We start from the raw sequence: 17,352 nt of genomic DNA, 5'->3' as shown, positions 1-17,352 counted from the left end.
AAATGGCCCCATCCTTCCCCAGCCGTTAGGTTTTTGTGCTTTTCATGGGATTTTTCTTATCTCTGATTACATTGTGTGTTCCTTTATTCATCTCCTGGGTTGCAGCACACAAAACCCTCCAGATGAGGCTGCGTTGAGTTTTCCTGCTTCTTTACATGAGTTTGGGCTTTTTGATTTCACTTTGTTGGTCAAGTGCCTGGGAACATGGCTGGTTGAGTTCCTAAGAGGACTCGGTTGCCAGCTCACCCTTTTTCTCTGCGGGAGCTCCAGCCCTGGAGTTTGCCCTTTTCCTCTGTTTCTTGGGCCATCATCTTCCCATTGAGACCAGGTGACCCTGTATCTCATTCCCACTGGTCACTCGTGGGCTCTAAAATATACAAGGGGACAGTTCCAACTCGAGTTGAGTGCCAGCTCGTATTGATGCCAGGCCCTGCTCTTGGTGCTGGTGATAGAAAGATAAACAGGACTCAGGCCTTATCCTCAAGGGGCTCCCAACCTTGTGTGGAAAGTATACACACTGATTTAACAATCATAATTCAGTGATTGCTAAGGGTTATGGCAGCTACATGCACAGGGGTGCTGGGAGCACATAGGAACACAGATGACAAGCCAGTGAAAACATGCAAAATAGAAGTTAAGTTTTAAAAAGAATACTCTTAAGCTTTGACGTGTTGTAAACTGGTGTGTGAGTGGGAATAGAATTGGGGGCAGCAGGAGGAGAAGGAGAGGCCTCCCAGAGAATGTGCTGTTTAAGCACATTGAATAATATGCACATTGAAGATTAAATAATGGAGGATGCACTTACAGCACCCCTAACAAATAGGAATTTTCCAAACGAATGAGGGAAGGAAAGAAAAGAAAAGAGGAAGAAACAAACTGCAAAGGCACAGCTGGTGCTTCAGGGTGACGGGAATGCTGGGGAGTGGAGCGCGATGTGGGTGGAGAGGCTGATGAGGTCAGGTGAGAACGGGCAAGTCAAAGGGGAAAGCTGACTATGAGGACTCATCCTGGGGTAGGGTGTGAGCACCAGGTGGATTTGGGGCAGTATTTACTCAGTGTAGCCAGAAGAAATGTCCTAAAGTGGTATATGTTCCAACTTTTCTGACTGTGCTTCATAATAACATATATATTTTTTACATAACAAACCAATACATACACATTGAAAATTTACTTATTACACACAATACACTCTGGTATTTTCTACTTTATCCTATTCTATATTTTTTTCCTATTTCATCTAAAAACATTGCTAGTCACGACTCTCTAAATTTATCTCATGACCCAATGGGTGATGACTCAAAGTTTGGAAAACACTGATCTAAAGGGTGAATGTAAGTTATAGTCAAAGAGGGAAGCCAGGGTCAACTCAGTTTGGGGGGCAACCAGAGCAGAGGAAACCAAGAACATCAGGAAAGAGAGCAAGGCACAAAACTCAGGAGAGAGTTGATGAGCCATACAAGGGTGTTGGGAACCGGTTTTTACAGTGGCAGTTGCGTATCATGGGAGTGGGCTGGTTAGCCTAAATGTATGGAGCTCAGGAAGACGATGACAGACTTTACATGTTATTAAGGTAAGGACTTTTGGCTTTGTTGGGGAGGTGATTAGAAGCACGGAAGAGATTTGCGTGGGTATATCAGTTAACTATTGTTGAATAACAAAGCACCCCAAAGCGTAGAGACTTAAAACAACAACTTCAGATTGTTTTTCACAAGTCTACTCGTTGGCTAGGCAGTTCTGCTGCTCTAGGTTGGGCTCGCCATGCATTTGTAGGCAGCTGGCAGGTTGGCTGGGGCATAGCTCATCTAGAATGGCCTGACTGGGACAACACAACTTTTCTCCACATGCCTCTCATGTCCCTCAGCAGGCTAGTATAGGCATGTTCTTGTGGTGCTAGCAAGGGTCCAAGAGAGGCGGAAACATGCAAGTGCTTTTCTAAGTCTCTGCTTGTATCAAGTTTGTTATTTTTCCCTGGGCCAGAGCAAGCCACATGCCCAAGCCTAGAGTCAGTGTGGGAAGGCTACAGAGAGGGTGTGGCTACAGAGAGGCATGAAGGATTAAGCCATTAATACAATCAGTCTTCACAGCAGAGAAGAAATAAGGTATGATTTGTGTTTTAGAAAGATCATGTTAGCCGTTCTAGATTGGAAGGAGGTAATGCTGGAGGCAGAGAGGCAGGATGGGAGGATGTCTTAGGGATCCAGACGACAGATGATGAGTGTTCAAACTGAAGGACTAAGGTTGGGGAGAAAGAGGTTGCTGGAATTCTAGGGAGTCAATAAATCATTCCCTCTTCCCTCCTGTGTTCAGAACCAGTTGAGAGATGGACACATAGGTTACACAGAGAGAACCCATCAGAGAATGTGGCTTTAAATCTGCTGCCAGAAGAGCTTTCTCAAACTCTCTGGACCCTGCTATTCTGCCTCCCCTGGTCTAGGCCTTGGGACAGCCCTCTGAGGGCAAGCCAGGGTCTGCAGAACAGATACAGTCACTCAGGGTCACTGCTTCACATCGGTCGAGGACAGAGAAGAAAGCAAAGGGGATGAAATCTAACAGTCTTTGATAGATAGGCTCTACCCAATCAAGAGATTCACCTGTCAACCAGGAGTGAGTAAAGGGTGGAGGGAAAGGCCAGGAACAATACTCTAGTGCGGGGCTCAGAAATTTTTCCTGTCAAGGGCTAGAGAGCGAATATTTCACACTTTGCAGGACATTTGATCTCTGCAGTTACTATTCGATTCTGCCATGGTAGTGTGAAAGCAGCCATGGGCAATATGTAAACGAACGAATATGGCTGTGTTCGTTTACACATAACTGAATAAAAATTCAGTTATGGACACTGAAATTGGAATTTTCATGTATCAGAAAGTATTCTTCTTTTGATTTATTTTCAACCATTTAAAAAATGTTAAAAACCATTCCTAGCTCATGGACTGTACAAAAGTAGGCAGCGGGCTGGATTTGGGTTGCAGACCCCTGCTCCAGGGCAAGTTCTTCCACAAAAAAATGTGAAGTCAGGAGAAAGGAGTTCCTCCTTATATTAGTCAGCGTCTCTGCAGGTGACATATTCAAACTGTGTACCTGAGGAAAACCTACAAATGGGATTATTTACAAAGGTGTGGGCAGGGTTTAGGGAAACTAACAAGGGACAGCCTAATACCCTGGGGGGCAACATTGGGAACTGCTACTATTTTCCAACCTGAGGCATGAACTGACAAGGGAGGGAGTGCGTATCAGAACCAGAGAGAAGAGCTGTACTGGAGAAGGATGCCTGGCAGAAGCTACGGCCATTTGGTAGAGGGTCACATACAACCTGTGGTGAACTGGCAGGGAGGGACCCCAGGATATAAATATTCTGGCCTCACCCTTCTTCTGCCCTTTGATGCACTTCTGGTGCTTCCCATTAGCCAAAACGCAACTGGAAACCAGAGAGCAAGGGAGCCAATTGGCGTAACCAAGTGAGCCTCCCAGGCCAGGGAAGGGAGTGGAGAAGGATGGAGAGTGGATCTCAAGGAGCAAATGGGGACCATCCAGCACATTCCCTGGATGTATGTATTCCCTGGAGCCAGTAGAAGGATTGTAGGAGGTATGATTCAGAGGACCACCCCTTCCTCTCAGGGTCCTCAGCTCCTTATCTATAAAATGAGAAGATAAGCCAATTCTAACATTTTTGGTTCTATGATAATGCTCCCAACATTCCTCACTGTACTAAGGAAAGAGGTCTAGAAAAGAAGAGTCTTTCCTCCCTGATTTCTGGCCCCAGACCCACAGACCTCCATTTCCTTCTAAGGCCCTCACTTAGAGGTTATATGCCAGTGTAACTGTAAACTAATGAAGGTGATTTCTCAGGCCAGTATTGTGGCTACATCATAAGAAATGACTTCATGATGAGAAGTTCAAGTCAAGTCCGAGGGGCAAGGTGAGGGGGCTGGGACAAGGGACAGGAAGGGTGGCTATTAACATTTATTAGTGTTTCCTCTGTGTAAGACATTTTGCATACGGTGGTAATCTTTTCCAAAACCATGTCAGGTAGTTTTTATAATTCCCAATTTGCTAGTGAGGAAACAGAATTTCAGAGAGGTTAATTAACTTAAGTTGCCCAAGGCCACACTGTGAGTAGGGGCAGTGTTGGTTTTTAAATCTAATTCCCTTTGCCCCAGTACACTGGTATTTTGGTCAGATGAGGCTTCCTTGGTCTCCAGCTCTCACCAGATAGGCTAATATCTTTCCAGAGAAACTGCTTTTCACAGGACTTGTGCCCTAATCCAGAATGGCCAGAGAATGGCAGAGTATTCAAAATATGAGTTGTCTACCAGTAAAACTTACACAGGTATTTCAGGCTCCCAAAGGTCCCCTCCTTTCTGAGTGTTAACCTTCTTTTCTTCAGAGATGATGGGCAAAGCTTCCCAAGGAGACAGGGTTCCTCCTTTCTCCTTTTGTGCCTCTTTACAGCACATTTTTAAAAATTGAGGCGAAATTCACATAACATAAAATTAACCATTTTAAAGTGAACAATTCAGTGGCCTTTAGTACATTCACAACGTTGTACAACCACCTCCTATATCAAATTCCAAACTTATAGCACATTTTGCCGCATATTTGGTAGATGTTTATCTACCACACGGGACAGTTCATTTCTTGAGGCCAAGGTCTGTGTCTGTTTCATCTACATATCCCGAGAGTACCTTGTAAACATTCCATGCCCTGCAAATCCTAGTTGAATGGAATTCCAGATGCCCTCTTCCCTGTTTCTTCCTCTGTTCAGCACTTTAAAGGCTGGATTTGGCATCAGAATCCAGGCCTTCTTCGTGCCGTGTACCTTCATCATGTCTTTGAGTCAGAACAACAAGCTTCATGGTGAAACAGATTCTCTGTCCTATCTTCTTTGAAGACGTTCTTTTCATTGCTTTTTCACCTGATTGCACATTGCCCATGTGGCTATTTATTTGCATCAAGCAATGGTTAAACATGAAATGTGCCTCCAAATTTATATTCTGTTTCTAAGTGAAAAGCCACAAATCTGACTATTGAAACTGGAGAATAGCAAATTTTGTAAATTCATAAATATGAACTACAGTCTTGGAAATTGAGGCAGATGATATGTGTCCATCTTCAGTGCACTAAAAATTAGAATTAGAAAAAAATAGCACATGATGTGTTTTAAATCACAATTTATTAGTCAAGAGGTTTACTTTAAAAAAAGAAGACCCTAACCTATTTTGTGTTTTTTGTAAATTATCAAAGGAAAAGTAAACCTTTCAGTTATTGTAACAGAATGTTTTAGTCTCTAGAAATAGCTATAAATTAGAGCCATTCACCATTGGAAAGCTCTGAGTTTTCTGCAATATAATTCTATACAATTTACACGCTATGCAAATCATGCTCCACTGAATACCATCTAATACATTTATTCTTCTTCAAAATTGGCTAAACACTGCCTTCTCTTGCACTAAACCAATCCCTCTGCAAAGGCAGATGTAAGAACACTTGTCTGACACATGCTGTTGTGTCTTCGCTCCTCTTTGCCAAAAAATATATGACTGGACTATGGCAAAAATCTGTGGGGCTTCATTTTGTAAAAACCTAATTTAACATCTGGATGATGCTTAAGGTGTGTTGGAGGAAAGATTAAAGAATAGAGGCCAAGTTTCCTGGAGGTGGAGGTGGGGACTTGGGAATAGAGCCCAGAAGTATAGAGACTAAATTTACTTATGTTGCTGTGACTTGTTTTTAATGTTTATGGGAGAAATTGACTTAATTCCAAAATAGCGTTTCTCATCCCTCATTGTATTCTAATCATCATCTGTAGCTATTGGTATTATTGGAATAACTCTACTATTAAGATGTGTTGGAGGGCAGTCATTCTAAATCTCTGAGCTTCAATTACACTGTTTGGTGGCAAGGTGTTGGCATAAATAGAATCTCATTTATACCTTTAAGCCCAGATATGCTGGGCTCAGCAGCTACTTCACCAAGAAACATATGGAATATCACCTTAGAGCTGGGTAAAGTGAGAAATAGGTTTGACATCCTTTGAGCAATAGTTGCAGCAATCTGAAAGTGCTCTCTGCAGGAGCAATTTAACTGGGAAAGGGTCCCAGAGCTCAATTAGGAAGCAATCAATCCCATCATCAACAATTCTTACGCTGTAAGAACTATGGAAGCCCTCTCCCTCCCACAGGCCGTTCCGGATTCCCTGTTTATGGCTTTGAAGTCCAGGGGAAGGAAACTGTTCCACGAAGGAGCAGCATGCAACAGGATTTTAAGTTTGGATTGTTGGGAGAGACATCATTTCTTGGACCCCATCCACTTGTCCCATGTGATGGAAAAAGTAGCATGACTTGATGTATAATAACTGAGGCTCTATAGACAGACAGGGTTCAAGTTCGTTCTATTTTAGCTGTGTGAGCTTGGATAAGATTTCTAAAGCTCAGTTTCTTCTTTTATAAAATGGAGATAAGATTACTACCCCCTCACAGAGTTGTTCAAGGCTTAAAGAAATTAAACCACGCACAGCGCTGAGAATAAGTGCTCAAGAAGTGCTAGTTACGCTTGACTGTCAGAATCACCTTATTCTCTCTCTATTTATCAGGACTGGGATGACCAACCCGATTTTTTTAACTCAGTAAATGCCTCACCTTTCCTTATACAAGGAGAAGTCCTTTGGAAGGGCCTTAAATGCAGTTGCATACTAAATATCTAGGCAGATACCATGTAAAGGCCTAGACTCTTTTTTGAAGTGCAGTTGGTTTTACAATTAGGGTAATGCTTTAATGCACAGACCATTCTCCTATGGTGCAAACAGATCTACAAGAGGCTTATATCTGTGCTCTGTATCTATAAATCTCTGATAGATTTTCTTCCTGGTAATGGGTTTGCCCTGACATCTTCCTAGGTAAATCTCATTTTTCAGTTAAAGAAATGATGTAGATGTTTAACTTATGTGATAGATTTTTACAGTAATGGCCCCTGATGGATCCCACCTCCCTGCACTCACACCTTTGGGTAGTGCCCTCCCACATCGACTCTGGGCTTGGTCACATGACTGCTTTGGCCAATGGAACATTAGCAAATTCGACACAAGCAGATGATTGAAGCAGTCTTGCACATTTGACTTGACTCTGTCTTGTTGCTGGGAATTCTTCCGGCACCATGTGAAGAAACCCAGGCTAGCCTACTGAAGACAATGACTTAGCCAACAGCCAGCACCAACCCCCATACATATATGTGAGGCCCTCTTAAACTATCCAACCCTACCTGGGTTGCCAGATGACTACAGCCACATGAATGGCCCCAGGCGAAACACGCCCCAGAAGAGACCAGCAGAGACCAACTGAGTCCAACCCTAACTGTTGACCTATAGAATAATGAACATATGAGATGGTTGTTGTCTTAAGTCACTAAACACTGAGGTGGTTTGTTAAAGCAATAGATAATTGATATAAGTTAAATTCAAATTTATAAATATAGTCACAGACATCTTTGTCCTCTTTTCTGTGTTTCTAGCAAAGGCAAGATAGAATAAGCATTTTACTACATGATAAAAGAATGTGATTCGCTTGTGGCAAATCCAGAAAGCCCATCCATTCATTTTAGTTGTTTTTCAATAAATAAGAATGGAAGTGGGGTTTGTGTGATTTTCAAAAAGTGTGGCAACAGAACCTTCACCTGAACAAAGGGAGAACATCTCAACAGCAGGAGAGAGATTTGCTGGCAGCAAGGACATGCCATGCTCCTGGGAATAACTCCCTGACATCATACTGTGTGTTGCAGCACCAATTCTTCCTCCCGACAGTTAACATGCGTGATTACACAGACATTTTCAGCAGTTTTTGAAGAACATAGATTTTCATCTAGCAAATGGATGTAACCAAGTGGTCAAATAAAATCTGGGAGACATGATTGAGGAATATGCTTCCATAATCTATATTTATGACAAGGAAGTGAATGGAGAATTGATGCTAAAAGAGTCTGAAAGACTTAAAATAATGATGAGAAACAAACAAAAAAAAAATGCATGTATTCAGAGCAGAGACATAATACTAAAGCTTCTGACTTCCATGTGGTTCTGGCCTGACATCCGGGTCAAAAATAAACAATGTTAATACTTGACAACTTTCCAAAACAAAAAATGCAAGCAGTGTCCAAAGGGCGTTGAGTTCTTAGGTTGAGGCAACACCAAAATTGTCAGGATTGTGGGTGGGCAAGGGTGGGGATGTAAATCAAAATTTTTAGGATTCAGTGAATGAAAGTCGAGACTCCATTAACATCCTCACAGGGACCAGAAGGAAGTATTTGTTAAAATACTTTGTTCTGAAGACGACACTGCGGAGATTTGAGTTGGTGCTGGAATGGAATAGAATGGAAGAGAATGGAAGGGCAGAGGAAGAGATAAATGGGGAAAACACTTTGGCTTCATTTAGTCAATCACAAACTATAATTATTATTATTATTATTATTATTATTATTATTATTATTTTTGTGTGTGTGTGTGAGGAAGATCAGCCCTGAGCTAACATCTGCCAATCCTCCTCCTTTTGCTGAGGAAGACTGGCCCTGGGCTAACATCCATGCCCATCTTCCTCCACTTTATATGGGACATGGCCACAGCATGGCTTGACAAGCAGTGCATCAGCGTGCGCCTGGGATCCGAACCCGCGAACCCCAGGCCGCCGCAGCAGAGCGCGCGCACTTAACCGCTTGCGCCACCAGGCTGGCCCCTACAAACTATAATTATTTTCTACTGCGATTCCTCCTTGAAGTGGGGGAAGATTTTACCAAGTGGGATTCAAGAGTTGTTTTTAAATTTTAATTTAAATACTACAAGTGGTAGCAAGGTCACTTATCCTGTCCCCCCTGCCCCGGGACTCATTCTCCCTTCTTATGGCATTGTACCTCAGCTCCACATTGAGCAGCTACCCCTCCTCTCTACACTGCCCGTGTGCTTGGAGTGAGATGCTGGCTCCCACATTGGCTCCCTGGGTTAGATATGTGACCTAGGATAAGCCCCGGGCACATTCTAGCTGCAAGGAGGGGCATGCAACCCCACTAGAGCCAATAAGACTTCTGGGATTGAAGCATGCACTTCAGCTTTGCCGGAAGCCGGGGGCGGCTGCTGCGGTTTTCTACCACCGGCAATGCTGGCAGACAGCCATATAATGGGGACCATTGCTTGAGATCTGAATCCAGCCACATCTGAAACTATGCTTATTCCCTGGACATTTCATTTATAGAGGCAAATTAATCCCATTGTTGCTTAAGTCAATTTGTATTAGATTTCTGGTCACTTGCAACCAAGAGAGTACTAACTATGCATCCCTCATCAGATTTTTCATCTATAAAATGGAAGAATTCTGCTAGAAAATAACATCTATCTGCAGCCTAGGACTCTGAGTTTAAGAGAATGGGAGAGGAGAAGCCTTATAATATTCTGAAGCAAAACAGGTATTTCCAGATAAACTGCATTCCGAGCTTGTAATCAATTCAATAAGATTTACTGAGTGCCCACTGTGCTTTGAGCACATTATTTCTTCCTTTCTGCATCACCATGGAAGGTAAATGTATATAATCACGTTGAATGCCATTTACATTGCGGGTCGAAATGTGCCCTTGAGCATGATATTGCTACAGTAGTTAGAATCTAGTAGCAGAAAATGCAATTAAAGTGAGAAAAGTACATTATCATCTTTTAAATAGCATTTGTTGGTCCTGTGTGACTGTTGTCTTTACCTTTTATAAATATTGCGCAATAATATGTTTCTAACTAGAGTTATGCAGGCATAAAATATTCTTGTCTTGCAAATTTTCTATTAACTTGAACATACTGGGAATGCTTAGCAGCAATGAAGTACTGAGAATGCCAAGGAAATTAAGGGCTTTGTGCTGTACTACTGAAACATGTCCACTCATATTTAAAATTCCATGTCCCAGGACATCACTCAGATCTACTGATTTAAGCTGAAAGGCCCGGATCTGCTAGGTGGATCAGGCCGTTTCTCAAGTCTCTCTCTGCTGGGCTTCTGTTTCTCTCTCTCTTTTCCACTCCTTTTCTCCCTCCCTCCATCCTTTTCCCCTACTTCACCTCCTGTTGCCTGGTATTAATTGAGAATGTTATTCATAAGAGATCAGAAAAGGGTTATACATATGGAACAGGTTATAATTTGTCAAGATATATTTCATATTTCTTAGGTAAAAAAAACCAAATGTACTAAATATCCATGTCTCATTCCAAATATCCATGCGAAATCTACAATTATTGTCCTTGAAATCAATAGTTTTCAGCGTTTTTGAGGGAAACCTCACAGACCATGTGCAATGTTCGTGCAGTCGTACATCAATGTCACACCTGAGAACTGCAGTCTGAGGCTCCCTCGTTCATGCTGTCCCTAAGATGACGTCTGTCAGAGAAGGCAGAGCGTCAGTGCCAACCAGGCCACGCACTGACCCACTTGAAGACCTTCAGTGTGCCTTTTGTGTAATCTCACGTCACTAGAAGCACCAACACACATTGTACTCTATGTCACTGAAAATAAGGGCATGGTCTCATGTGGGGACCTTACCTGCTGCTCAACCTCTTCTTAACCTCTTCTTATCAATGCCCTACAAGATGCTTCAACTTAAAACATCTGCCACTAATCTCATTACCTACCCCACTCAAGCAACGAGAATGAAAACAGCAGCTGCAATAGCCGAAACAACTTACTTTTTCACCTCCCTCTTCTCTGCCTTACTCCAGTCTCTCAAGGTAGGAACCTGAGTCATCATTCTCACTTCCTCATCCTCTCGCTCACTCACCACATCTAATGGTCCACCAAGTCCATTTATTTATTCTCCTCCTTCACATACCTCAAATCTAAAGACCGCTTTATCCCCATTACCCTGGTCTTTGCTCAGGCCCTCAAAATCTCTTGACGTCTCTCCCTCAGGTGTCTCCAGCTGCAATTTATTGACGTGTTGCTGCCAGAGTTAATTTTCTAAAATTCAAATCTGATCATGCTACTGAACCAAAGTGGGTTTGCTTCTTGGTGAGTTGCTATCAAAGCCTTCACAGAAGTACTTGTCACACAAAGTACAATTTATTTGCAGCAAATAAGGAGATCACAAGGAATTACTTCCAAAGTCGTGGCTCCCCAAGTAATTAGAAGGGAAGGGTAGAGAGGATGGAATTGAATGGCCAGGCTGACTGCTCAGCTAGAAAGGAAGAGATATAGATGACCCAGAGATTCTAAGCCAGGGAGACAAAAATGGTAACTTTGACATATAGGAAAGTTACTGGAAAGACTGCTGATTTAAGCTGAAAGGAGGAGAGGACCTAGTGAGATGAGAGGAGTAATATGAGAAGGAGATAGTGAGTTTTGTTTGAGACTGGTTACATTTGAGGGAACTGCAGGATATCTGAAAAGAAATGTCCAGCAGGCAGTTGGAGATTAAAGACGGTATCACGTGGTGGTCAAGAGCACAGGTCTAGCCAGACTGAGTTTGTATCCTGGTCACACCAGTTCTTAGATGGATGATTTTAAGTCTCAGTTTTCTCATCTGTAAGAGGGATATAATTATAATACTTATCTCATAGGGTTGTTGGGAGGATAAATGAGATGATTATACATAAAAGCATCCCTCATGCACAGTGTCTGGCACATGGTAAGGGCTCAATAAATATTGGCCATTATCATTAATAACTAAAATTGATAAAATTCTTTAGAGTGCAGAAAATATTTTTATTTTATTTTCCCAATAATTATGTAAGGTAAGTATCATTATTATTACCCCATTTTAGGGTGAGGAAACCATAGCTTAGCAAGGTTAATTGATCACATAACTAGTAGGTAGCAGAGCCAAAACTCAAATCCAGGTTTTCTATGCCAAATCCTATGCTATTTTATTGAATCTGCTAACTGTCATTTAGATGGAGGGGAGGGCGAGGAGAGGGAGCCAGTCATACCGTCATATTTCAGGACTGGGTTTTAATGTAAGGTCCTTATTGTCACAATGAAAATCCTATATGAACTATACCAAAGCTATCAAGTCCAGCAAAGACTAATAAAATCTTAGAAAAGGGGGCCGTCAGAGTTATTTAGTCTCTGCCAAGTTCAGCTAAGGTACTCACCCCCACCAACCTTGCAAGGCTCTGGTATATATTTAGAGATAGGCTTTCTCCTTTAATTCAGAACACAGAATGCTAATAAGAGTCTGATACCTGTCAGCAAGAATCTCACCCGGCTGGAACAGCTGCCCAGAAATCTCACATTTCAAATGATTCCTCCAACATTAAAAAGATTGGGAAATTGTGTTGAAGATGAAATTGACAATGAGTTTCTACCTGGTAGCTATGAAAGTGGTTATTGCTGACCCCTTTCTGTCTTTGAATTACTGCTTAGCTTTCTGTCTGGACATATGGAAAGAAGACATCTTTGGGGACTTGCCAGATAAAGCTGGCTTACCTTGGATTCCTGAATGGACAGTATGTCTAAGAATAGCCTCCAAGGGGAGACGCAAGAGAGCTGAGTGAAACCATAAGAATTGGGCATTTTGTTCACTTTTTCAAATAACTCCTTTGATTTAAGAAGTGAATAAAGTCATGGCATAATGCCATACAGAATGAATTGTAAAAAGCACTGGAGAAATCATAGGCACTTTTGAGAAAGCTCTATTAAAAGAATGTAAGGGCTGAGATGGCCAAATCATATCATTCCACCAAGACATCAAGGCAGGAGACTAGTCTGTTGGTTTTGTGAAAGGTGGAGACAGGAAATTTCAAATTCTAATCCTACCTTGGAATGCTGATTCCATCATGGCCAAGAGCATTTTTTATTATTTCCACGCCTCTTTTCCCACATCTATAAAAAGGAGTTAATCAAGGGTGTTGCTGAAATTTAACTAGTTAATACGTAAAGTGCTTTGAAGATGAAAAGATTATAAATATCTACAGTTAATTCCTCTTTTAAGATATATAGGTTGAAGTTAAGATTTAACAAATCATGTTGTTCCCAAAAGGGCTTGCGGCAAATAAAGGTGGTTTAGCTTTGATAGGAAACTTTCCCTGACTTTACTCGGATATTGCAGTTGGGGGAAAAAAAATGACGGGACCCTCTTCTTGGGCTTTTTGGGATTTTGTTGAGAGGAACAGAGAGGAAATGGTCTCCATCAAGATGAGAAAATCAGGAAATCTAAAGAAAAATAAAAATGGAGACAAGTATTCATAGTAAGTCCTCCACTACCCGTGTGCGGTGCCCCGCCCCCCCCAACAGGGAAATCTGGCCGTGAACTCAAAGCGAGCATAGAGAGGGGAGTTGGGCCTCCCAGCCATGCACACGTAAAAGAGGTTTCTTCAGATCAGAGTTTTGTGAGGGGTATTGTTAAACAGAAATGGAGAGTAGTAGACAGAGGCTGTGATGTTAGTTAGGCCTGGTCCCAGGTTTACCTCAACTCTTTCCAGCTGTGTGATGCTGAGCAAGTTACTTTACTTCTTGGAACCTTGGTTTCTTCCTCTGTGAAATGAAGATGATTCCTTCCTGCTAAGATGCTGTGAGGAGAAATTGAAATAATTGGTATGAAGTACGTGGCATGTAGTTCCTCTCTGTCATTTTACAGTGATTTTCATCCCATTTCTCTTCTTCCTTCAGTCCAGATTGTCTTTCTCAGAGGCTTCTGAAATACCAGTGTGTTGGATTATCGTTTTCAATTCAGAGCCGTTGGGGTTGTTCTATTTACTTTCCATGTTTTCACTGGAGAATCGTAAATGCTCATTTCCACTATGAAACAGCATTCCAGGAGAGGAGACTCTGTATTCAGCCAAGGTTGTTTCAGGAGGAAACTCAAGTTAAAAAAAAAATAAAAGTTCCTGGATTATTTTTCAAATCCCAGATCTCAATGCAGCAGTCTCTCTATTCCACTCTCTTGCAACTGACATCCTGATTTTAAATTCCTGAGATTGAAAGCTCTCTGGAAACGTCACTCACTGTAAAGGGGAAAGGCCTGGGACTGCCAGGTATGTGCTTTATAGACTGTGTCTATTATCAAAATGACCAAGGTCCTCTTGTTTGAAGTGAAGGAGCTCAAATAGGCATTCCCGTAGGGCTTTTGTGAGGTAGCCTTGTGTTCCCAACAAATTCCAACCCAAAGTCCTCACAGAAATTCACAGGTACCTAGGATGGTTAGGGCTGAGGGGAGTTTAGAGATGGTGACGTTGCTCCCTTTCCCCCTGTTAGGGACATTGAGGTCCAGGATCCCAAGAGATGTACATACAAAATATGTCAGATTCATTCACCAGGCAGGGAAAGATCACTCGGCCCTACTCATTCACGAGCCAATCTATCAGTGTCTGACCACTGCTGTAGGAAAAAGTCAGCCAAATTTATAGCTACCTGGATGTCTAAAAAGCATAAAAAGAACACCTTAAAAAATTAAACTTCAAAAATATTAAACTTCAAATCAGGGACAGTGAATTGGGTGAGTCCTAGAGGTTGTAAAAGCATGGATGGGACAAATGTATCAGGGACAGACCGTGGATTGTAACACCTGGATTGTTGAGAGTTACTCAAGTAAAATGGGCATGGAATAGCTGGTCTCCCCTCTCCTCTCCTGGCTCTCTTCATTAATATCATGAATGCTGTCAACATTGGCATCTTTGAGTGAAGAGGACAAAGATGAAATGATGAGCAGAGATAGATACTGTATATATATCATATTTTGAATATACCTTTGGTGTTTGGCCATACATCAATTTTGCCAATTGTGAACCTGCTGCAGCTTGATTTATAAAGGAATTAATTTTAGAGGGAAGAGGGCGTGCTGGCATCCTTCGTACCAGGCTATCTGTTTGAGTTACGGGGTATAAGTGGGAATGAGAGAACAAGCAAGCAAGGAAGGTTGTACAATGCCACCTCTGATGTCCTACCTGTCCCCAGAATGCTTCACCTGGAATGAGGATTGAGACAGCCCCGCTCCTTAAGTCCTCAGCTGTCACCAGAGAAAGAGCGTGCCTGCCATTCAACGCATCTACGAAGATCAGCAAGTTCTTGTGTTCTTCAGCCTGCGTTAAATGAGGTGCCTGGTCAAGAATAGAGAAGAAACCCATAGTCAGATTCCGTTTCACCTTCCCATTATCCATCTTGCAGTCTGTCCCAAATTCTTAACCGTGTAAGAGAAACAGAAGGCCAAGCAGCAGAGCCTGTTGCCGTGATTTTAGCATGGTCTCTTGGGGGTTCCTCAGCCTTGGTCCTCCTTGGCCACGGTGGGGTGTGATGGTGAGTGCAAGAGTGGGATTGTTCTCAGGTAATAAGTATCCCATGTAGTTGTTACATCACAGATGAAAAACACAGACTCTGACTATATCCTTGATGTAGAATAACTTACTATGTTGCCCCCATTTCTTTAGTTTCTATATTTTCAGAAACAAGATGAGTTTTCATCATTTCACTTCCCATCTGTGCTCTAGCGACACTGTCCCAACATGCCATTCTGCAAACACCGTGCACCTTCAGAAATGTGCGCCTTTATGCACACACTCATTCTACCTGGGATCCCCTCTCCCACCTCTGCACCCAGCCAGTTCCTACTCAGCCTTTCAGGTCCAAGTCAAATATCACCTCCTCTAAGAAGTAAGAGTTCCGTGTGTTTTCCTCAGCTATATCCTTATCAAATTGGCATAACACTTGTTTACATGTGTATGCTTCTCACTAAACTCTGAATTCCTTGAGGACATTGAATCTGATATTCAATTTCTAAAAAACATTCCATTACTAGCACACTCTTTGGCATATAAAATATACCCAGTATATGTTCACAGAATGAAGAAATGAATGAAAAAAATCCCACAGCCAAAAAATAAAAGGGGACTGACTAACAGGGAAAAATATCTTCAACAAATAAAAGAAAAATTATTACTATCCATAATGTATAAAGATATTTTTCAAATTAATAAGAAAAATATGAACATAAGAATAGAAAAACAGGCAAAGGACAACATTGACAATTAATTAAAGAAGAAATAACAGATAGCAAATAAAACTTATGAACATATTTCAATTTCATTTGTCACAAATGGACACAAAATCCCTTCATTTGCATCAAAGGGATGCAAATTAAAACAATGAGATAATTTTTTTCCTCTATCAATTTGTCAAAGATAAAAACATAATACTTAGCGCTGTTGAGGGTCTGGTGAGATAGGCAGTCTGGTGAGTATGAAATATAATCTTTCTGGAAAGCACTTTGGATATGTGTACGTATGTACCAAAAGTCTTAAAAGCGTTTCACATATTTTGTCCTAGTAATCCCAGTTCTAGGCATCTATTATTAAAAAAAAAAAAAAAAAACTGGAAATGTAGTAAATTTCCATGTATAAGAATGACATTCAAAGAAATATGTATAATATCAAGAGTTTGAAAATAACATAAATGTCCAAAAATAGTAGTTTAAAAAAATTTCATATTATGGGATATCATACAACCATTACAAACATGTTTTCAAAGAATATTTCATAGGATACATAGGAAAATATTTCTCATATAACATTATGAAAAAGAGTGAGATGCAAATTTGTACCTGTCATATGTCTCCAGTTTTGTAAGATATAGATAGCTAGACAGATAGACATGTATGAAGAAAAAAACCCAGAAGGATATATACCAATATGTTAACTGTAGTTATATCTGGTTGGAGAGATTATGGGTGATTTTTATTTTCCTTTCCATAATTTTGTAATTTTCTTGTTTTCTACATTTTTCATAATAAACTTTTATAGTAGGACAAAAATGAGCTTTTATACTTAGATTAAAAATTCTAAAAGAACTATGAGATATCACTACACATCTATCAAAATGACTTAAAAAATAGTGGTAACACCAAATGCTGATGAGGATGCAGAGAAACTGGGTCACTCACACATCACCAGTGGAAATGTAAAATGGTACACCCATTTGGAAAAGCATATGGCAGTTTCTTGCAAAACATGTGCTTACCAAACAATCCAACAACTGCACTCTTGGGCAATCATCCTAGAGAAATAGTAATTTCACACAAAAACCTATACACAAGTGTTCACAGGCGCTTTATTTGTAATTGACAAAAACTGGAAATAAACTAGATGTCCTTCCGTGTGTGAATGGTTAAACCAACTGTGGTATTCCTTGGACTACTACTCAGCAAAGAGAGGAACGAACTATGGATATACACACAACAACTTTGACGTATCTCAGGGGAATTACGCTGAGTGGAAATAAAGCTCATCTTCAAAGGTTACCTACTGCATGATTCCATTTATACGGCATTCTTGAAATGACAAAATTATAGAGATGGGGAACAGATGAATGGCTGCCATGGGTTAGGGAGAGGAGGTGGCTGTGCCTATGAAAG

The 17,352-nt window shown here is 41.2% G+C and overlaps 1 long non-coding RNA gene across 1 annotated transcript; it reads right to left on the bottom strand.

The window, feature by feature from the left end:
- Positions 1 to 11,664: 11,664 nt before the first annotated feature.
- Positions 11,665 to 15,042, bottom strand: LOC131404306 (uncharacterized). The gene is made up of 3 exons (XR_009219768.1): positions 14,894 to 15,042; positions 13,418 to 13,519; positions 11,665 to 13,163 (listed from the first exon to the last, which is right to left on the bottom strand). It is a non-coding gene; the product is annotated as an uncharacterized LOC131404306 (long non-coding RNA).
- Positions 15,043 to 17,352: the final 2,310 nt, after the last annotated feature.

The sequence above is a fragment of the Diceros bicornis genome, chromosome 4 (assembly GCF_020826845.1).
Source record: "Diceros bicornis minor isolate mBicDic1 chromosome 4, mDicBic1.mat.cur, whole genome shotgun sequence".
Taxonomy (NCBI): Eukaryota; Metazoa; Chordata; class Mammalia; order Perissodactyla; family Rhinocerotidae; genus Diceros; species Diceros bicornis.
The sequence above is the reverse complement of the archived record's forward strand: the minus strand, read 5'-3'. Positions and strand labels throughout refer to the sequence as shown.